This window comes from Canis lupus, chromosome 22 (assembly GCF_003254725.2).
Source record: "Canis lupus dingo isolate Sandy chromosome 22, ASM325472v2, whole genome shotgun sequence".
NCBI classification, from domain to species: domain Eukaryota; kingdom Metazoa; phylum Chordata; class Mammalia; order Carnivora; family Canidae; genus Canis; species Canis lupus.
The window spans coordinates 56,317,443-56,341,271 of NC_064264.1; the positions used below are offsets into that span (position 1 = coordinate 56,317,443).

Genomic DNA, 23,829 nt, shown 5'->3' on the forward strand with positions numbered 1-23,829 from the left:
CAGAAATTCTTCATAGACAGCCCTTTATTTCGCTAGCTATAAAAACATCAATCTCAATTGATTCAATTAGTGATGAATACATAATCTATGACTCATTAAGTGTGAAACTATAGGTTTTGATCCTCTCAGTAAGAGAGAAAATCTGTTTATATGCATAAACTGAATATTTATTCACAAACAATGGCAGCTTTGTTATGAACCCTTGCAGGGAAGGCACAAACTACAAAAATGCGTGCTTATGATGGCAATAAAGGAGAGCTGATATACTTTCTACCTTGAAGCTTAAAAATCAACAGAAATGGGGGGCCCTGGGTGGCTCAGTGGTTGAGCGTTTGCCTTTGGCTCAGGTCGTGATCCTGGGGTCCTGGGATCAAGTGCCGCATCAGGCTCTCTGCAGGGATCCTGCTTCTTCCTCTGCCATTGTCTCTGCCTCTCTCTGTGTGTCTCATGAATAAATAAAGTCTTTTAAAATATATATCAACGGAAATGGTAGGAAAAGAAATTTTCAGAGTAACTTTCTGGGGCCAACCTGATTCCCTCAGAGTTTAATTAGAGTATAATGTTGCTCCAATACCATTCCTCCTCTATAGGATCATGGTATATTACCAAACACTCCTGATTTCACTTCTGTTTTTTCCTACGATAGCACAGGAGTACAGCGCTGTCAGCACAACCAGAAACATAGGCATCATAACCTAACACCCCATGTGAAGACCACCCTCCCAGAAAAGCACCACTGGCGTCCTGGCTGATCACCATCCAGCGACAGTGTCTCCCACACATTGGGATGTGATCATAGAGAACCCCAGAACACTTTAATATTGGTTAGAAATAAACACCTGCCATTTTAATAAGTGTAGTGAAGCCTACTTGATAAGAACATGAATTCTCTTCATGTAAGCTAGTAAGTAGCTAGTAAGTAGCTCTGCATCCAAGAGCACATTACTGAGCCTGTGCATGCCTCAGTTTCTCCCCAAGCAGTACGTTATGAATGAGACTGAGCTCATTGAGTGGTCTTTGGGAGGATTTAATGATTAACATAAGAAAAGTCCTTCACAGTTTTTGGCATCCAGTAGCCATCTTATTGTCATGTGGAAAGCCGACACATGTCCCTACTATTACTGAATGTCAGGCCCTATAAAAGTCATGCAATTATTCCAACACTTATTTCTTTGCCTGTAAAATGGGAACATCTACGTCACAGGCATTACTGCCATCAGCAATGTGGAATCCCTAAAAGTGAGGTGCTGTGGAGCCAAGGCGAGCAGGGTTGGCCGGGAGCGGATCCCTCCTTTGTCACTTCTGTGCACATGACTTTCCCTGAGGCCACTGCAGTGAATCCAAACAGGTCCCTTGGCGGGCACACGTGGGAGAGCCTGCTGACTCCAGTGGGTCTTGGGGCAACTCTCATCTTCCAATTAGCACTGTTCTTGAAAACCCTCTGAATTCTTAAACCCTTGGACAAACAGACCATGGAGCCACTCATCCCTATTTTTAAAATTAGTTCAAATTGGCCTTGAGAGTCCATTTCCTGGCTGACACTCCCAGCTCAGAAAAGTAGATAAACACATCTTCAAAGAGGGTCTGGTAGGACCAGTGAATAATCCTCTCGATCAAAGACTTGCCGGCTCTGAGTGAGGAGCTGGCCTTCCTCTGCCCTGCCTCCTCTGCGCACTCCAGCCTGCAGCCCACTGTCCTCACTGTGTCCGCCTTGGAAGCTGCAGAGGACGAGAAGGACCCTTGCTGGGAACGTCCTTCGGTCTCCCTCCTCCCTGCCCTGCTCCAGGGGAGCACGCGGCAGGAGCTGTCAGCCTCTGACGGCCAGATGGACCGGAAAGGAAACATAGACCAATGGTGAGATGTGTTTGGTACTATGACCTCTCTTCTACTTATTCTACAGAATACAGTGGCATCGTGGTTTTGTGGGGTTTTTTTGTTTTTGCCAGTGACACGTTCCTTTTCTTTCATAATATTTGAAAAAGCTATGAATGATATGTTTTGAATTCATTTACATTTATTTTAATTAATTGATTAATGCAGAACTCATAGATGATTCAAAGTTATGGCCACGTGCATGTGATTGGTGTCTCTGTTTACCTGAAGGTCCATTTTGCAGAGTGGCGTTGTTGGAAAAAGACCACAGCAAGAAGACTTGGTTTATAGACTCTGTCACTCTCTAGATGTGAGAGGTGAGCATGTTATAGAGACTCCCTGAATCATCTCCTAAATAAATTGAATGTGTTGGACAGACCACTCTCAGCCATATTCCAGCTTCGGCTCTGTTAGCAAACAGACTGATAATCTCACCTGCCATCAATCACACCTGCAAGGAGCATCTGGAATCCCTCCAAGCTGTCCCTTCACTCCATCACCACTGCCAGCCTCGAGCAAGCCACCCTCCCCTCGGCCACCACTTATGTGCTGGCCCCAGGGCAATCCATCCTCACACAGCGGCCAAGGCACCTGACCCAAACCTCATCACTCCCTGCTTTCAAGCCTTTGCTGACCTCTCCCTTCTCACCGCTCTAGCAATTGCTGCTGAGGTCTCGCCTCCAAGACCGCGCTGTGATCTGACCACTGTGTCGCACTGTGCCATGCTCTTGGTTCCCTCCCTTGAGTCTGCCACTTGGCTCTGTCTCTTCAAGCAAGCTAAGCTCTTTCTGCATTTTCTGTGTTTTTTGTGCTGGAATGCCACCTGCCTTACCCTCCACCTCTCCTTTCTCCCTCTTCAGATCTCTGCTTAAACTCCATTTCCTTAGAGAGACTCCCCCAGACTACTTGACTAGCTTCAGCCCAGCCCCACTCCTCACTCCTATCGGTCCTGGTCACAGCCCGGCTGGTTTCCTGCAGGGCCCTTGTGACAATGTGTGCTGGTATGTCTTCCTGTACTTGATGACCACATTTCCTCATCCAAATCCTGACCCTATATGACTTAGGTATAAGTCTAGGACCACTATCTGTCTTCATTTATTGCCTGGCATCAAACATAATGCTTAGAACACGCTAGACACTCATTAAATATTTTTTAAAGAAATGAAACTAAATGAATGCACACATCTGTATGGATAGAGCTAGAGAAAGGCCTTCAGATGTTAAATGCTACCTTCCCTTTCACTCTCTTTATTTCTTATAAAGCTGAATTTTTATTTCTTTTTCCTATAGCATGAGATGAACAGCCAGTGCTGTACGTATAAACAGGGCTGACCGTCAGGGATCAGTAAGCTGAAGGGTATTCTCTGCTGAGGATCCAGAAGGCAGCTGGAAGGGAGAGAAAGAGATGTGATATCTCCATTCGATTCCCACACTGTGGGTTCTGTGAGTCATTCAATTCTGCCAAAGAAAAGCTGTGCGGTTGAAGGTACTTCTCATTTATCCTCTCTTCTCCTCTCCCTCACTATTCCAATCACTGAGGAAAAATACTGGACAGAGCAGTGCCAAAAGCTTCTGAAGTCACAGAAATCAGGCTAGCCTTGTGGACTACAAGAAAGCTGCCCCATGTACTGAACTCATCAATAAAAGGCATATCGAGGACTTCACAACAGTCTGTGTCATCATTCTGTGTCAGGATTTGCAATAGAATTTTCCCTCAACAGGATGCCATTTCAAATCCTGCAATAAATTACTCCATCGTTCGTATTGACTCTAGATAATGACATGGCAAAAAGTTGAGCCAGAACAATGCTGTGATGTTGATAAAATAAATACCAATTGCTATAGTGATCTTGCTTGGGAAAAGATGCTTCTTGTAATTTTCTGATGACCATATATTCAAAGAAACACACCATCTATAGAGTGTGGACTGTCACTCTCAAGAGGTATGTATCGATGCCAAATCCACAATTTATTTATTTAAGTGCTGCACAAGCTTTATGATAATGACCTCACATCTTACCAGAATAGACTCATTTTTCGTCTGAAAGACAAAAAAAATGTGAAATAAATTTTAGCCTTACTATGACTAATTTGCTTTTCTTCATGGGTGGGTGTGTTCTTTCCTCTGACATAGATTCTCCTTGTCAATGATTAAACGCTGCCAGTGTTTGGGAAGCTTGCCTGATCTAGTTCTTGTATATCTTTTGAAGCTTGTCTCTCATTTCTCCCTTCCTTGAATCTGAATGGTCCTGTTTGCACAGCTGACCCAAAGTCCTCAGGGAGGAAAAGTAACATCTCCCTGTGCCTCATACTGTTCTTATAATGAAAATACTAAAGACAGTACTTGGGTAGTAGATGGGAAACCAATTACTGAATTATATTATAAATATAATTATATTTCCAAATATAAGCTATTGTAGAAAGTCAAAGAAAGATATATTCAATCTTTGCTCACCGAGGAATAACTGGCTTTCAAATCAGTATTGTTTAATAATAATTTTCTCTAGGAATATATCCTTCCTGCAAAATAAATCCAAAGAGGATCATTTTAGTCATTTTACACACTGATCTACTCATTTCGCTGATTTTCTTCTTCACATCTTTTCTCCTAGAAACGTTTTCAGAAAGAGACTGAAATCATATCAAATAGAAAAAACATTCTGTTTGCCTAACAACCATGCAGACAAAAGTCATATTTTCAATTTTTCCCAAAATAATCCCTTCTCAAACATTTTATTTTTATTTTTAAGGATTTTATTTATTTATTCATGAGAGACACACAGAGAGAGGCAGAGACACAGGCAGAAGGAGAAGCAGGCTCCATGCAGGGAGCCTGATGTGGGACTCAGTCCCAGGACCCTGGGATCATGATCTGCGCCAAAGGCAAACGCTCAACCACTGAGCCACCCAGGCACCCCTCAACATTTTAAAATAAAGGAATTCTTTCTTGGACATTCAACTTGAATTAAGTCCCTCCCCCAACCTGGATTTCTCTTGTTTAAGTGTGGCTGGTTCCTAAAACCAAATGTCTACACCACTGCTCCTTTTCTCCTGAGGCTTGACTCCACATCCTGAATGGAGCTCTGGCATTTCCTTCTGGAGGAACAAGTATCGTGGACATTGCTGCTATAAACATCGAGGTGCAGGTGTTCCGGCGTTTCGCTGCATCTGTATCTTTGGGGTAAATCCCCAGCAGTGCAATAGCTGAGTGGGGGTGACTGGGTGACAGGCACTGAGGGGGGTACTTGATGGAATGGGCACTGGGTGTTATTCTATATGTTGGCAAATTGAACACCCAATAAAAAATAAATTAGAAAAAGAAAAATTAATACAAAAATTTTTAAATACAGCAATCTTATATGAAAAAAAATAAACTGTTAAGAATGTTGTTGTCCCATGTACTTGAATAAGACCCTAGGAAATGCATTACAATAAAATGAACTGTTGACATCTTGCTGTCAGAACCATAAAAAAACAAACAAAAAACAAACAAACAAACAAACAAACAAAAAACAAGTATCACCTCACACTCAACTCAGCTCATATGAAACAGAAGCCATCACCTTCCCCTCAGGCTGGCATCTCCTCCCTCCTGCTGCTCCTGAGAATGTCCATCCCTCCACCACGGTCTTGTATCTCATTCTGCTCCAACATCATCTTACTGCTCTGAAACCCTCAGCATTTGCACACTCTGCATCTGTGCATTTTAAAAAATTCATGTGAAGACATGCTTCAAATAGTATGGGATATTTTTCTCGCAGATTTTCAGGTATAAGAAGTCCTTATACAAAAACAAAGATAAAAATCATTGTCTTCACTTTTTGAGATCCAGCTTCCCCTGGCTTATCTTCAGTCCCTATCAGAGGGCTACTTTTTTTTTTTTTTTTGTACAGTATACAGTAAATTCTGGTTTATGATATTTAACAAACTATTTTTTAAAAGAAGCAAAACTGGGAGAGTTATAATCCTGCTTGAATATCAAATACTAATGCTTGAAATCCTGTTAGAGGATGTAGAATTTTTTTATTTCTTTCAGAGATCAAGTTTTTTTTTTTTTTTTTTTTTTTTTAATACCTGTTTTGTTTTTCAGAGCAGGGCGAGATGTCACACAGAATTCTCATGAGGTAAAGGTATATCTTTCAAAAAGACGGTTCAACCATATTTACATATTTTGATGTCTCATGAGTATCTGTTGAAGATTGTAAAATCTGTTAAAAAAACATTTCTCTATTCAGATGGTTTTGCTGGAGTCTTTTGACACTAAAAATATGAAAACTAAAGGCTATTTAAACATAAGAAAATTATGGTTTACATTTGCTCTGGGAGAAAACACTACTTTGGAGATTATTCTTTACGATAAATTACCAAACATCATACTTATGTTAGGATGTAGGAAAGAAAAAAGGAGAGCATCTCATCTTTCAAAAGTATTTCCCCAAATCATGATAAACAACTAATTAAATGGTAATTTTCTGGATGACAAAGTACATTTCCAGTACAGTCATTGCACACATTTATGACAATTTCCACCGGAGTCCTTTTTATTGGAGAATTCTAGTTTTCCCATTATGAGACCTATTCATAAGGATTTACTTCTCATCTGTAAAAATTTACTCAGAGTTGCAACCGAACATTTCTTAGCCAGGAAATAAATTCTTCGCATCCAATTTAATTTTTAATTAGTTTGGCCTTTTTATCTCCTTGGATTAACGTGAAGGAGGAAAAGGAAACAGTTGGAAGTGCTATAGTGAATCCAGATTAATGCCACCCGTAATCTACTGGTTGAGACACATAATGGCAAAATATTATGGAAGTCACTCCTAAGCATATGACTCCTTTTTCTTCCTTGATATTGACAGGGGAAATTTTTAAGAGTTAAGAATGAGCAGTCCATTTATCTTACACTTTTATCTAATGTTATCCATTGAAATAAAGCTCTTGAGAAGATGGTGGCAGACATAATCTGTTGACTTGCATTATCTTGACAGACATGGATAGTCAGTGTTCTTCATGATACTTATACCCCAGAATGAATTTGATTTGCATAAGCAATCAAAGCAATTGAGGAAAAGACAATACCATTTGATTATTTTTAAATAAATTATAATATAAAAGCAACTTTTAAAAATCCTTGGTGAAAAGATGTTTAATATTAAGGCAGGAACAAAAGAGCTGCCTCATATAGTAGGAAAGAAAAGAATATCATTCGCCAAGACCATAGATATGTGTCCATTAAATCGCACGTACTTGAAAGAACTCTCTACTTCTCCAGGGAGACATGGGGATATTTGTTATTTTGACTGAAAGGAATTTACTAAATTCAATGTAGCAAACAAAAGGTAACGATGATGGAATGAGATCAGAATAGAGGAAGTACAGGGATCTCAAATAACTGAGGGATTTTGAAATCACAGAGGAGGAAACAGATAACAAAGTCCCTCCCTGGGCTCATTCTGGCTGACTTCCAAAACAGAAATGTGCTGAATATCAATCAGTGTATTATTATGCAGCATCTGAAGAGGTCACACCTGGACATTTTGCTCAAGTCTAACACAAGACTGGCTCAGTGAGGAGGTGGGGAAGGATGGAGAAATCGCTAGCCATTATCAAGCATCACGGAGGATACTCGCATCGACAAGAGAACCTTAAGCATCTCAGATGAAAAGGTACCCTGCCAAGTATCTTAACATTATTATTAATATTCCCACCACTTTGCTGAAACAATGAATGGGTGAGGAAAATTATTTAGAAAGTTAAAGGTAAAAAGAGAGCAAGAAAGCAGAAGAATATGGCTCTTCACAAGGGAAGGGGAAGGCGATTGTCACAAAACAAAAGAACATGCATTAAAAGGAAGACCCAAGTATTCTGCAGAATCTGGAAAGAAATTCTATGCAGAACTTTTACTGTACAATACCCAGGTGCTCACTCTTCCAAGAATGTCACACTTAGCATTCAGGCTACAACCTATCATTTCCTGCTGAGATCTTGAGAGTTTAGTTATCCAACTGATTATGGCCTACTCTCAGGTATTATGGACAACCACTGAAAGTAATCTATTCAGAAGCTTAAATTCTCACAAAACTTACCCATTCTAAACATTCAAAATCCTCTGTAGCCTAAGGAAAAGCTAACAGTGAAACTTAATAAAGTCTAACTTTTCTAATTTTTTTCTGTATGTTAATCATCCACTTTGGTAGCCACATACAGCATTTTAAATTTAAATTAATTACAATTAAATAAAATTTAAAATATAGTTGTTGTTGGTGGTGGTTTTTCAGTTGCACTAGCCACATTTCAAGTTCCTGTGCTGTGTGGTCATGTTGGACGGCAGAGACATAAACATTTTCATCTTTGCAGAACGTTCTAATGGACAAGAATTGTTCTGCTAGAGTTCAGTGGGACATTTTGACAAACGGAAACTTTGAATGTACGGGGTGATGGATAGACTTTGCTACACAGAATGCAAAAACGATTTGTAAGTGAATGGTGCTCCCATGAAGGAATGTGGATGGAGACATTGCAACTAATACAAAGATTAAAAATAAAATTCTGGAAGGCTGATCTAAGATGAGAAATAGAAAACACAGGTGTGTACCTTGTTTACATGAATGTGCAAACATATTTTTAAAGCAAAATGTGTATCTTTAAAATGGCAGTGACATGTCATGAGTTGGAGCATCTTACTCCAGAAAAATTTCCTGATTCCAGAATTTGTATCCTTCTCCTTAGCCTGCAGTCTATTCAGAGTAAGAGCACTACTATTATTTAATATCACCTGTACAAAATGACAGAAAATAACCCAGATTGCTATCAAAGCAAAATTTATCTTCTGGGATTTTATTGACAAAGATATGATAGGAAGATAATTGTATTTTCAGTTACAAGCTTACATTTCTGTTTTGTGATGATTTATGGCAAGGAAATCTAGATTAAATACAGTTTGTTGGGAAACTTATCTTCTCACTGGGGAATAAATATAGAGGAATAAAAAAAATATATTATCTGAAAAAAAAATCACATCCCAAAAGGTCTTTCCAATTGAGACAAGTAAAACTGCACAGGAGAATGCTAGGGATGGAGTCTATTCTGATTAATGCTCTTTCTTGAAAGATTTTATTTAGTTATTTGAGAGCTAGTGAGTGAGCGAGTGAGCAAGTGAGAGAGAATGCCTGCACACAAGGGGAGAAGAGGCAGGGGGAGAGGGAGAAGCAGACTATCTGCTGAGCAGGGAGCCCAATGAGGGACTTGATCCCAGAACCCTGGGATCATGACCTGAGCTGAAGGCAGACACTTCGCTGGCTGAGCCCCTCAGGAGCCTGACACATCCTGAAGGGTAGTGACTCCTTCGTATGTACTTATACATACTTGTCATGTACAAACGTTTGCTTTCACTTTTAGATTCAAAAGAGGCAAACGATTTAAGTTTTGAATACAGATATAAGGATATGGCTGAAACGGTCATTTTTATTAAGCCAGGGATGCACGACACTCTCACTGTATCCCAAGTATCTTCCTGCTCTCCCTTCCTTTTCTGTCCTTTTGTCCTCTCCTTCCCTCCCTCTTAGGATCTATCTTTAAAACAAAACAAAACAAAAATAAAATAAAATAAAAAAAATTAAAAAAACAAAACAAAACAAAACAAAACAAAACAAAAAAACATATTGTTGGGACGCCTGGGTAGCTGAGTGGTTGAGCATCTGCCTTCAGCTCAGGTTGTGATCCTGGGGTCCTGGGATCTAGTCCCGCATTGGGCTCCCCTCAGGGAGCCTGCTTCTCCCTCTGCCTGTGTCTCTGCCTCTCTCTGTGTGTCTCTTGTGAATAAATAAATAAAATCTTAAAAAAATAAATAAAAAACCATATTGTTAATAAGTCATGTTGTCTTGAGCTTCTAAAAGTTTTTGTTTCATAAAAGTTTTGGTTTGTAAATTATATTTGTTAATTTAATTATAACACTTGATTTTCCTATGGACCCACTACATGTGTATCAGGTGATCACTTTATAAGTATGCACCTGCAGTAAGGGGCATTCTGGCAGTTATAAATTACTGGTTCTCAACTCCAGATGCTAACTAGTATCCCTTGGGGGAGTTTCAAAATAGAATAATGCTTTGTCTCCTAATCAGAACAACTATAACAGATTCTCTGGGGGTTAGCTGCGGTGCTGGCATTCTCTTCCAAGCTCCCAAGTTAATTCGACTGTGCAGCCAGGGTTCAGAAGTAAGGATGAGACCAATTCTTTACTACCACTAGGAATCTAAATTTGAGTCACGTGTAATGCTGTTTCTACATCGGAAAAAGAAATCATCTATTTATTTAAGGACATATTACCAAGAGAAAATACCACAGAGAAAGTATATGTACATCATTGAAATTAGCTAAAAACTATTTTCTGATGTTAACCAAACAAAAAGGTATTTGTGTATTCATATCAGAAAAAAAGAGTTCAAAATATGACCCTCGGCAATAGTAACGGGAATTTTCAAATACTTTATTTTTTAAAAAGATTTTATGTATTCATTTGAGATTGAGAGAGGGAGAACATGAGTGTGGGGTGGGGGGGAAGAGGGAGAAGCAGATTCCCCACAGAGCAGGAAGTCAAATGCGGGGCTTGATCCCAGGACCCTGAGATCATGACCTGAGCTGAAGACAGACGCTTAACTGACTGAGCCACACAGGATCTCCAAGATTTTTCAAATATTTTAATAACAAAAACAAACAAGAGAGCAGGATAAGAGAATGTCAGAAGGAGGAGGATGTTCATATCTTCTCTCCCCTGTAACTGCAAGGGCACTGTGGACAGTAGTGACATTCGATGTGGGAGACATGAGATTGGAATGCTACCCATGTTTATTTTCAATAACATCTTGGACTACAGTTTCCGGAGGAGAGAAACATGTAAAATGCTGCCATTCATTAGTCTGGGCCCATCATCCAGCTGAATTTGTTCTCCAATGAATGCCTCCATTTCGACCTCATTGGAAGGAGCATGTTCAGAAAGCAGTAAACCCAGGAAGTCCTAGAAAGTTCTATTTCTGGCTGATCAAAAAAAAAAAAAAAAAAAAAGAAGAAGTCATGGAATTAGAAAGTAATGTAAGACATAGGGCTTGTCTTATCTGAATTAAAAAGACACAAATCTGGTAAAAGTGGAAGAGCAAATTGTGCTCCGCAGACAGGCGGATGGGACATGCAGCCGGCCCCAATGCAGACTAAGTGTCGCCAGCGACGAGGTGAGTACCTACTGGCAGCCACAGCCAATGGGCGGTGGCCTGGGGATCCGCTGCATCAGAAGAGGTTACAGTATTCTGCTTCAAAGAGATCAGTGATGCTGAGTGAAATGAGTCAATCGGAGAAGGACAAACATTATATGTTCTCATTCATTTGGGGAATATAAATAATAGTGAAAGGGAATAGAAGGGAAGGGAGAGAAATAGGTAGGAAATATCAGAAAGGGAGACAGAACATGAAGACTCCTAACTCTGGGAAACGAACTAGGGGTGGTGGAAGGGGAGGAGGGCGGGGGGTGGGGGTGAATGGGTGACAGGCACTGAGGGGGGCACTTGACTGGATGAGCACTGGGTGTTATTCTGTATGTTGGCTAATTGAACACCAATAAAAAATGTATTATTAAAAATAAATAAATAAAAAATAAAATAATTTAAAAGGCAAAACGAAAAAAAAAATAAAATAAAACAGATCAGTGACTTGCAGGTAGGGGAGCCCTGGAATTTAATTATGGAAAAGCCAAAGAAGGCAGAATGTTAACACAATATAAGCTAAAGTGTGTTGGGAGGCTACTTGACTTATCTGTGGTCCGCTACCAAGAGGGACTTTTTCCTGTCAAGTTTAATTGGGAGTTACATGGTTGGATTTTGAGAGAAAAATGAGACTGTGAATGTCTCTTCAAGAATGGTGTTTAGAATGTGTCGGTTTTCATTTCCTTGAAATCTCTTAATTCTACTATTGTATGGCTTTTCAGAGCCACTACATAGAATTTTTAAAGGCCTCTTTGAACCCATTCATATTTGCTAAGACTTTGAAATGATGTCTTCTATTTTCTTGTTGTACCATTCCCTTCTCCGCTGCTTTTTTCTGTCTCAGATGCTTTCCAAATTATTACCTCCATTTATCAAGTGACCACTTTGTTTTTGGAGCAGTGAAGCACATCTTTTTAGCAACAACGTAGACACCCAGCAGGTTCTTCCTAAATTCATTGGCCCATAAACCAAGAGAGACACCAAGTGATTGATAGCTAGAGCTTCTCCAGATGCAGACCCACTTGGGACTGGCTTGCAGATGTTCCCATCCTCTCTGCAGGAGACCACCCACAACAGCAAACAGACACAAGTTAGTCCCTTTGTGGGGTTCCTAAATTCCACACTGGGGTGGGGGAAGCCGCCTCATCCTACCCCTTTGCAACTCAGAGTTTGTGTTCCCAACATCTCTGATGCTTGTTTGCATGCTGCAATCAGATTGTATCATTCTAACATATGAATTCCACAGCATGGTTTATAAAACGACTTATGGAACACTTCCTCCTTAGCATGGCTCCTGCCAATTTCTATAACCAAATTAGTCACTATCGGGATTATTTCTCTCCAGCCACCCAGGGCTTTGTGCATCTTTCTGAGCATATCAGCGCATTCTTGACTGGGTACCTTTGTGCATGCAATCCTCACTCCTCATCATTGCCTCTTCAGGACCTTCAAATGTCATCCAGTATTCTATTCAAATGACATGTCTCCAGAGGAGCCTTCCCTCTCAATGCCCCACATTGTCTCTGTATTCTTCATAGCTTCTCTCATGCACCATCTTATTGTGTATTCATGTCTTCACTTGTTTACTGTATGTATCTCCCAGCAGAATATAAACTTTATGATGGCAAGGGCTCCATCTTGCACAAACCACTGTCTCTATGCCCAGTGCATCCAGTACTATCTGCAAATGACAGATGTTTAGTCCAGAAGCATTAAATGTGCTTATCTAAACCGTAACCACATAGGAGCTTGGCAAGAGTAAGATGAGTAATAATCATTAAATGCCAAGCTCACACAGGCAAAGTGTGGAGCACTTGACATGTTCCGACAATTTGAATAACACATGGTCCTGTGAGGGAGATGTTCTCATTCTTACTTTGTAGAACAGAGAGCAGGAGAATTAACCTGTCAAGGCGACATGGTGACAGAGGAAGAGCCAGGAAGGAATTTGAAGTCAGATTTTTCCATCAGAAGCTCACACCATTAGCCTCACATGACCCTGAAAAGCATCCTGTGAGAAAAAAAGACTTACACTGGGTATTGGATAGTAAAGAGAAATTACACTGATGAGCTGGAGGGGAGCCATCCACATTACAAGATGGAGATGGGCAAAGTCGTAGAAAAGGCTTAGTAGAAGTTTCTAACACTGCAACCAAAAAATTGTCAGTGGAGTGAGGGACTGTGATCTCTATAGCCACTACTCCCATTTGTCAGTCATTTGACTTACACTAAGTATGCCACCTCCGGTAAGCAATATGACGCAGCCTGCATCACAAGACCTGTCCTTTTACCTCTTAGTTGTCACGGACAGAAGTTTTAAAAATTCTTATTGCTGATGTCACTTCCCTAATATGTCTAAAGTTTCTGAAAAATTACACTTCAATCCTGTACAATTCAATCAAGCAAACACTTTCTGGTTGTTATTAACCTATTGGCTTATAGCCCTAAAATATCCAACTCAACAAAAACACACAATAGGAGTTAATACATATCATCTGACCTATGGTAATCTATATTTACTTAATCTTTTCTTTTCCAAATTAGTTTTCTAGTTTATCTGTATTAGCGTATTTCTTTAGAAGTCTAAGATTGCTCAACTGAGGACACATTCAGTTTCTCTTCAGTTTCTCATTTATAGGCATTTCACAAATACTCTGCAATCTTCTACCCCTCAAGGAAGAGGATTATAGGCATCGGAAAACATCTATGTCACTCATAGACATACAATTCCTATTTTAAAGCAGAAAAAATTGACAATTTTTTAAAAGATGGCTCATCCTCTCCCTGAATGGTGGCATATTGGCAGAAAACACAGTGAACTCTTTTAGCCTTTCCTTCTTGTATTGGCAGAAAGCTTTTGTCTATATTCATTCTTATCAAGAAAGATCTTTCTTTTTCTGTTCATCCTTTTAGGTTTTAGTATCCCCTAATAGTGAAATAAGTCCTATTACATTAGAGGATAGGTCAGAATTCAACTTCTCTGCATCAGCAGTGGGTACTGGGCAAGGGAAGACTCACTGGTGGATGAGCCCCTCACTCTCTGAGCGACAGAGTGCTCCTCAGCCTTACTGGGTCATTGGCTGACACCTTTGCAAGGTTTGAGAAAGGCAAACATGACCCACTCTGGATTACAGACATAGAAATCCAACTGCTAAATTAACATTTGGAAGGACAAATCCAAAATTGACAAGAATTCACATTTTCCCAAGTTTTTGCCATGTGCCAAGCTCATATAGGATAAACAGCCTCTGATTTAATGCTTACGACAACCTGTAAAGTGGTTCTTACTATTATCACCACGTTATAATGTGAAGCATCCTGGGTCAGTTTCTTAGTTATGCCCACTCAGTAGGTGGCAGAGCCAAGATTTAAACTCAATTTGTCTGCCTCTTAGTCACTTTTCTTTTGTGCCTTCAAATAAAAAGTGGAATCTTACCAACTGATCAACACGTTTGTTGGCCTCTTAATACAGGCAGATATCATCAATATGTTAAGAAATTTGAGAAATAAGTTATTGGCACAGGCAATGTTAACAACATTATTTGACACTGTATGTTCAGTGTGAAAATATGCTTATCACACAAGAACGATATTCCATGGTTTGTGAATCCAGTTCATACTGACTTGGGAAATCCTATTGTTAAATTTCTAAGGATTTTGCAAACTAGTTGTCAAGGACAGACATTATTAAAAGTGAAATTATATAAATTTACAGTTAAATAAATCATATTAGGAAGAGACAAAATATACTCAAAATGTATCACTTCTTACTGTACTGCATTTTACTGTGATCTGTGCTTGAGATTGTTTACATCTAGTCTGTTTGGGTGGTGGAGACACTGCATACTGCATAGTGGTGTGCTACAGTAAATCTTTTTTCAGCTCTGCCTTCAGTGATGTCACATTGTACCTTGAGACCAGCCCTGATGGAAGTTTATAGCACAGAAATAGGTAAACCATGTAAACCCAGCTTGATTTATTGTTGTATTGATTGTCTAATCCTAAGAAATTGATGAAGAAAATGTTTTAATCAAATTAAATTTAAAAGTGCTTCATGGAAGTAGTTGTCACATTTTAAGAGTTGAGGAAATAAAAAAAAAAAAAAAAAAAAAAAGAGTTGAGGAAATATTCTTCCAGGGTTCAAAAGATATCCACCCAGAAAGGAAATTGCTTTCTTCATAAGATGGACAAATAAGTGGAGTTTTAACATACTTTTTGCCCTATCATTTTCTTCTCATGGTTAATGTAAATAACTAAAAGTATCAACCATCATTCAATCTGGGATTACACACTCTTGTCAGTTGCAACCATAGTTTGGCTACTTAGAGAAGAGTTTGCAAAAATAAGCAAAAACATTCTGTGAGAATCAATTGGCTACAAAGAATTTACAAGAGTATTTCATATTTCTGTTTATATAAACTGTGCTATGCATCCTTTATATCAGCAAAATGTATAATAAACTTAGATGCATACACTCATGCATATCCTTTGACTCAGTTGTTGACCATTTACTAGTCTGCCCCTAGGGTATGGCAGCAAATAAGACAGTCAAGATCTCACCTCTCATGGAGCACAGAATTGTTTCACTAATGATAGGAAATTCAGAATACTTGATGCATCGAACATATGCTTAATGTCTGGAGAAAATGCCAGTGTGTAAAAGAGCTACCATGAATACTCATGAGACTTCAAAATCATCCTTCCCACATTTTTTTTTTTTTTTTGGATTTAGATTTAATCTCATATGCTCTGGTAAAAACCACTGGAATGGTTATAAAGAACCTCAGAGCATTACTGAGATGGGTTTTTCTCTTTTGATCTTGAGAAACTGCTCCAGGGAGCTCTCCCATCTGTGAAGAGGCCAGTGACCTATTTCCCACCACTTGATGCCCTGTGGTGGCCAGAGGCGCGGGCAGCCATCTCTGCAGAGGAACCGTGGCAGCTGAGTGACATGACTATGCAGAAAGCCTGCCCTTGGGGTGTTGCAGGGATGGCAAGGGTGGGTGATGAAACATTGTAAAGACCCTTCCCTATCGGCTCTGAAAGTCTTTCTTCTATCAGGATTGGAGTAAGGGAAAATTTTAGCTCTAAACAACTTGGGCTTTGCTGGATGCATTTAGCAAGTTACAGAGCTCCTTTTCAGAGGGAAATGTAATTTAGTAGTAATCAGTGGTAAAGGGCACAGCTTCTATATGATATGAATATAATATATACACACATATGCAGTAATATTTAAGTGAATCTAATCTAGTGCATATTGAACTGGAGAAGTTTTTAAGTAAGATGATTTGCTTCCTGCTAGAATATACTTTTGTGAAACAACCTGGCATATCATTTTGGGCAATGGCAAATGACTGCAAAGATGATCTGGTTCAGATCTTAGGCAAAATATATTAAATGATATTAATTATCTATTAAATGATAATAGTTTCTAATGAATTAAATGAATTAAAATTGAGTATTACTTTTTATTCTAGGCTTGTATTTTTTAACTTGAGGACACTAAATCAGTGTGTCAGGCAAGATAGACATTGTTTCTGTTTGTTTTGGTTTTACACTGCAAAATCCCACTCCCAATGCCTCCTCAAGCATTTGAAATTCAAGGTAAAACAAAATGTTTCATGTTTCCGTGTGTCATTCTTCCAGCTAAAGAGAGAGCTAATAGCCTCTGAGTTGAAGATCATTATTAGCTTGAAAGATTGGTAAAATCTACCATGGTGAAATTTAATTAGGATACATACAAAGTCCTTTCATAAGTCTAAAACCCAGCTGTGTAAGTACCTGAGGTGTGATTTATCTGCAGCTAATTATGTAAGCTTGATGTGATGTTAGGATGATATGGACACCAAGATGCCAGCTGATTTTGGAGTTCTTGGAGAAGAGGATGTTACCAGGATGAGATATAATACTATAGATTTATTCTTCACTGATGACACCACACAAAGAGTATTGTGTTAAATTCTTGCCCAATATTGACAAAGTGAAAAGCATCCAAAAACAAGGGAACTAGAATAATGAATGACCCATGAAAGGAAATATATTTATGAATAGTTTATGGAATCAAGGCACAGACAGTGAAAGATCTCTAAGTTGCTTTTCAATATTGAAGGATGTTCATGTTGAAACAGGATTGTGGTTGTCTAATACTAAATTAAAATTTCCAGGTGCTATTTTCAGGGAGTTAACTTTCAGTTTAAAGGTGAAAGAAGAAGGTGCTCACAGGAAAGCTCTCAGACAGAAAGTACCCTGAGCTCCCTATCTTTAAAAGGATTTAGGCAGAAACTATATGATCATTTCTTTTTATTAGTTTCATCGGTAGAATTCAGTGATTCATCAGTTGCATGCAACACCGAGTGCTCATCACATCAAGTGCCTTCCTTAGCAGTCAGCAAAACTAAAAGGCAACCTGTGGAATGGGAGGAGATATTTATAAATGTCTTATTATATAAATGGCTAGTATTCAAAGTCTATATAGAAGATCATTTAATAGAGGAACTTAGGGCCTCAAGATTTGTGATAGAAATAATTTAGTCCCTATCCAAATACCAAGCCTGTAATTCTGTAAAACCCTACTCTCATGTCAAGACCCAGAGATCATCAGAGCAAGAAAATTGGGTTCTAACCCACATTATGCTAAAAGTTTCCATCAGGAAGCCACAAAAGGAAGTTTGCAAAACAAATACCCATAGAGACTGGGAGAAAGGAACAAAGCAACAGTGAAGCATATGTGGTCAGGTAGTAAAAGTCAGTGTTGAGAACCAGGGCTAAAAGGTCGAAGGGAATAAAAAAAAGGAATCCAGAATTAAGGGAAAGCAACAAGACGTCCTTGAGTCAACACATACAGAGGTCACAGCTGAGAAAATGACAAAATACAGAGAATAGGGCAGGAACCACTGGATTAAGTTGAGCTCAGAGACTGAACTGTTTCTAGATATACAGTTACTTGAGCAAATAAATCCCTTATCATTTAACAAAAAGTAATAAATATACCAGAGGACAAATAGCTTGACCATTGCAGCTTCAAAGTGGAAATTTCAGGGCACAGCTTTATAGGCATAGGGCTTTCCTATTTTTCTCTCCATTTCAACAAAGTATCTGGGCATGAAAATCTAGGTCACATGTATCTTTGCAAAGCATTTCTGGGATCATTTGTCGATAGCTAGATCATTAACTTCTGAAACCCAGATTAATGCTCCCCAGTGTTCAACGTTACATTGCACTTAACTCATTTTGTACTCGCTGTGTCAGATCTAACTTTACATTTTATAAATGAATTTTAAAATGAAACAAAAATAGTGCTTATTTCAATGCACTAATAATGTGACCTAACAATAAATCACATTTATTAATTTATTTCCTTGTTTACTTACATGCTTAGCACATTAAGGAATGAATAAGATTGAGCAAGCTTCTGCCTATTATAACAAATAAAGCAAGAACATGTGAAAACTGCATATTTCTTTTCAGATAATGCTTATTCTGTACATCAAACCAAAACAGCAGTCCCTTCCATGGGATCTATTTCCCCAGATGAATACATTCATTTCTTTTTTTTTAAATTAAGATTGTATTTATTTATTTGACAGAAAGAGAGAGAGAACGAAATAGAGAGAGAGAGAGAGAGAGCACAAGCAGGGGGAGCAGTAGGGAGAGGGGGCTGGAGAAGCAGACTCCCTGCTAAGCAGGCAGCTGAATGTGGGGCTCCATCCCAGGACCCTGGGATCACAATCTGAGCCGAAGGCAGATGCTTAGCCAGCTGAGCCACCCAGGTGCCCATATACATTCACTTCTAAAAGTCAAAAGAAAACTACTGTTTACCCCAGCAAACCAGAAAATTTAAGTTACGCTAAAATTTTACATTATGATAGGAATAAGTACTGTTTATAAAACTATATCATTTAGGCTACCTGACTGGGTTGATGCTCTCGACTAACATATATTTCTGATATTATCAGGGCAAAAATACATGACGGTACTGTACTGAGTGGCATAGCCCTGGGCTTACTCCCTCATTCTTGGGCAAGATCATGACATTGTACATAAGTGACTTCAATATATCACGAAAATCAAAGTGACAAGTGACTTTACAATATCTATTATAATTGTACCATTTGCATGTGGTGCTCAATGTAGAAGTATTGGGCAAAATGAAGAGCATTACAGAGTTGATGCTCATAATGAGATGACACAAGGCTCTTCTGCCAAATGTTTAAGAGCAGGAAAAATGACCTTAAGTGGGTAGCAAAGGAAAAAAAAAAAAAGCCAGGAAGGGCTAGGGTGTCTACCAGGTCTACCAGGGATTTTAGGAAAGTCCCACATCCTAGAAATCATTATTGGCAGATCAGGTTGGCTAGTCACCCTTGGAGGGTTCTTAGTCTAGCAGCTAAACTATATTCTATGCATAAATGTATAGTCTCCCAACAGTCCATAAAAAGACAATAAGGGCACACACACACACACACATATACCTACACATATGCAAGTGTATATGTGTGTGTGTGTGTGTATGTGTATATATATATATATATATATATATATGCTTACACACGTATACACATATACAAATGTATATACGTTTGTGTACTTACACTTATACACACACCTGCTTCAGTGGACTCACAGCAACCATTCTGTGAATCTTTGCTGGGTTTTTATAGAAAACTTATTGGGTCACTCAAGTTCCTGAACATGAAGACTACCACATATTTTTATGGCCTCTATACTCCATTTATTTCCTAATGGTCCATAGGTACCATCCTATTATATCACTTTACTATAAAAATTATTCTAGGTCTTTCCATAGATTGGAACCATGTGGGCAAGGCTTAAGGCCTCCCTTCATGCCTAACTGGTACTCACAGATACCTCACAGCAATAACCAATGTAAATCCTTCCATTGAATTAGAAACATAGCTGACCATTCCTTATGAAATTCTGGCCAGATTTAACTTGATAATGAAGAGTACATTTGGCAGATTCAGATGCAAAATAAGTTGAAAAGAAAATGTGTTTAAATTTTTTCTCCATTCATGATATTGGAACCCCCCAAATGTGAGAAACATACCATTGCTTTTAATGTATTTATAATCCTTATTTTCCATAATAACTTAAAAGACTTTTTCAGTTGTGGTGAATTACTGATTTTTTTCATTAACTCTGTTGTCAATTTCTTAATAATTGTTGAGGTCATTTCAGATAAATAATTTAAATGTTGGTTTATAATCATTAGTTTATATACACAAATAATTTGCTTCTCATCACATTTTATTTTTTAAAAGATTGATTTATTTACTCATGAGAGACAGAGAGAGAGAGAGAGAGAGAGAGAGAGCAAATCAGAATAATAGAAGGAGAAGTAGGCTCCCTACAGAGAGCGCTTGCGGGACTCTATCCCAGGATCTGTGACCACGCCCTGAGCCATCCAGGCATCCCTCATTTTAAAGATTAAATTCGTTTAACTGGTTTCTATTAGAAACTCATTGGGGAAGCATATGTTTCTTTGACTAAATTGAAGTAACTACCCCAATTCTGTTTATAAACCAGTTAGCAAATTCAGATGCAACTAAGGCCTGATCTCACACAAGGGAGGCAACTTACCAGTTCGAGTGACGGGAAATATTTGCTTGGTTTGTTTTGCTTTATATCATCACTACTGCTATTGCAAACTTTATACACTCTATCATCAACTGGACTAATGCCGCTTTCTTTTTATTGTTGTTGTTAACACAATTAGTCCACGATGCCACTTGCATTTAAAAATATTTTTTACAAAAAAAAATATATTTTTTTATAAATACGATTGTAATGTGATTTTAAAAAGGACAAACATGCTGTTTGCAACCACATCTACCTTGACCCAATGTCATGTCCCACTTCCTTCTCTAGAAGGAACAGCGGTGACTAGTTTGGTGTTCCGGTGACCAGTTATTCCAACTGTTTCTCGATGCATTTACATTTATATGCACCTGTGTGGCCACTCAGGTGATGTTTGTGCAATAGTCATTTTTAATACATAACTAGAATCACATTGTGTGTTACAATTCTATTGTTGAATTCCATTTTTTGGTTAATGCTGACTTAGAGATTAATGTGATCATACAATACCCATCTTAATGCCATACGTATATTTCATAATCTAATCTATCATTTCCTCTTCGCTGGGCATTTGGGTAATTTCTGATCTTTCACTCCTTCAAACCCTGTTGCACTTCATAGACTTGCACTTAGGTTTGTGTGCAGTTCACGAAGTATCTCTACAGGAGACATTCCTTAAAGATTACCTACCAGGTTGGAAAGCATTTTATCTTTAGAGAAATGCTATCAGCATGCCTTTATGAAAACTAGTGTCATCCAGCTTTTTTTTTCTTTCTTTTTTTTTTTTTTGCCAACTGCTTGATTAAAAAAGTGATTTAATTTTGGTTATATTACCTATTTCTTTGATTATGATGAGATTAAATATATTTTCTGGTGTTGTCCAGTTATTTTTCTTTCATGAACTGCCTGTGCTTTTTCCAACATGCTGTTGAGTTGTTGATCTTTTCCTCAATGATTTGTTGAATTTCTTTATTATTCTCCATCTAGCCACATTACTGAATTTGGTTATTAATTAACATATCCCTCGATACTTTGTAGTTCACTGCATTTTATTTCAATTCAACTGTTAAATGTCAAAATTCACTTTAAACATTAATCTGAAGGCATGCCATAGACCTGACATTTTCTAAAATGAAACATATTTAGAAAAATTATAACAATTCCTTTGGTCTCTGAATACAAAGCTATTTTTCCCATGATATCTTGGAACTCTTGTCATTTTTTTCCACAAGGGAGAGGTTTAAATATAAGCTAAATAATTTAAGAATTTCTGAAGTATTATTTAAGAAAGAAATCAGCAATTTAGTTTCACTGTAGGGAATTACAAAAATATGAGATGGATAGTATTTGGATTTTCTTTAAAGTGTTGAAAGATCAGTATTTCAGATTCTTTCTGAATTATCCTCTCATACTTCCCGGAAGTAGTGTCAAATGCTATCAATTCTAATCCTAAAAGTAGCAAAAGAGACAAAGAAAGGTTAAATGTTCTTGCAAAGCAATCCAGCAAAAGAGAGAGTGCCAGTGACCTAGACAAGATAACATACACATCCTATAAGCAAGCTGAAGATACCATATAATTCTACTCTCTTCCCGTGCAAAGTTCTTTTTTGTATGACTCATAGATTTTAAGCAACTTCATGATTTTGTCATGGGTACAAAATACTCATACATATTTTGTGTTTATATTTTATTTAAAATATAAAAAATTTCCCTATTTATCCTCTTGAAATTAAAGAAATCACATTTTTAGTGTGCAAAAGGATACAAGGCTCTTCATTATAAGTTAACATGGCACTTTGCCCACACCAATCCTGGCAAATAGATGCCTACAAAGACAGCTGTTAAAAAGGAGTTCACACCGCTGTCCAAACACCTGCTTTCCCTATTGGCATTGATTCCTTCTTACTCAGTTTTTTTCCCGTTGCTCTAAGTTTTCCACCCTCTTATGTTTGGACTTCACCTGTTGAAGAGTTTCATAATATGACTCTATAGATCATCTATTTTTAAACTATGAACACAGAAGTGTAGCATCATGGGAAAAACACATGCCGGAAGTTGACCAACCTCACAGCACACCACACTGCAATTTCTAACTATCCAAAGGGGGAGAAAAAAGACAGAACATGAGCCATAATTATGCACAAAATCAGCTATATGAATTTTAACAAAATTCCCTTCTATTGCTCAATGATAAGGCAGTTTTTCTTCAGGCTAGATTCTAGCACCACGTTAAAGTCTGAACAGGGCCCCCCCGAGAGAGGCATGGCCACCGCATCAGGCTTCTTCCCTTCTGACACGGTGGGTACAACCTGAGAGCCCAACCGGTTCAACTTTCTACACAGCTCATTACCTGAACAAGCACTGCTTCAAGGTCTGTTCTGCCTTATTTTATACAAGGGTTATCTGAGCTCCACAAATCAATCATTTCACTGCAGGGCTAATCACTTGTCTCCTCGGCAAGGCTCCATCCACCACACCTTGTTTCTTTCATTTTCCCTCAGAATCCATCAGTGAGTCAATAAATGCTAATTGACCACCTACTTTGCCTCATGCCATATGGAAGGTGCTGGAAATACAGGGTCAACATGGAATTTACAGTCTAGCTGGGACCACAGATAAATAAGGATTGACAATGAAGGTACAGTTGGGCAAAGCGATGACAAAAGTACAGACGGATAAAGGAGGGAATCAAAGGGATCTGCTTGAATGCTTGCTATGGATTAAAGGGGGTGGGGCTGGCTTATAAAAAGGCCTGTGATGGAACTGTGCTTCTGTGCTTTTTCTGGGGTGGTGTATACACAAACCCACACGTACAATGAAATTGTATACAAATAAACACACACACACGCACACACACACCAATGAGCACAAGTAAACCTAGAGAAACATAATAGGATGGATAGATAGCATTATCATCATATTCTTGTTGCGATGTTTTAACTTGGCAAGATAATACCACTGGGGAAGCAAATAAGGGGCACATGGGATCTCTTTGTATTATTTTTACACATAAACAATTACATATTATTTTTACATGGGAATAGATCAGCATGAAATATTTAGAAAGGGAACACTGTTACTGAGAATGGCATTGAGCATCCCCTCTGCC

At 38.4% G+C, this 23,829-nt stretch overlaps 1 protein-coding gene and 2 long non-coding RNA genes across 4 annotated transcripts in view; 1 reads left to right on the top strand and 2 right to left on the bottom strand.

Moving 5' to 3' along the window:
• Positions 1–23,829, bottom strand: part of NALF1 (NALCN channel auxiliary factor 1) — a 625,450-nt gene that overhangs the window by 64,088 nt on the left and 537,533 nt on the right. The gene's annotated exons all lie outside the window — the stretch shown is intronic.
• On the top strand, positions 2,105–3,958 carry LOC125753370 (uncharacterized). Its single transcript, XR_007405029.1, has 2 exons — positions 2,105–2,189; positions 3,163–3,958. It is a non-coding gene; the product is annotated as an uncharacterized LOC125753370 (long non-coding RNA).
• The window catches only part of LOC112655785 (uncharacterized), a 38,621-nt gene continuing 25,359 nt past the window's right edge, over positions 10,568–23,829 (bottom strand). The window contains exon 4 of the long non-coding RNA XR_004808265.2: positions 10,568–10,908. This is a non-coding gene — a long non-coding RNA (uncharacterized LOC112655785). The remainder of the gene's footprint in view (positions 10,909–23,829) is intronic.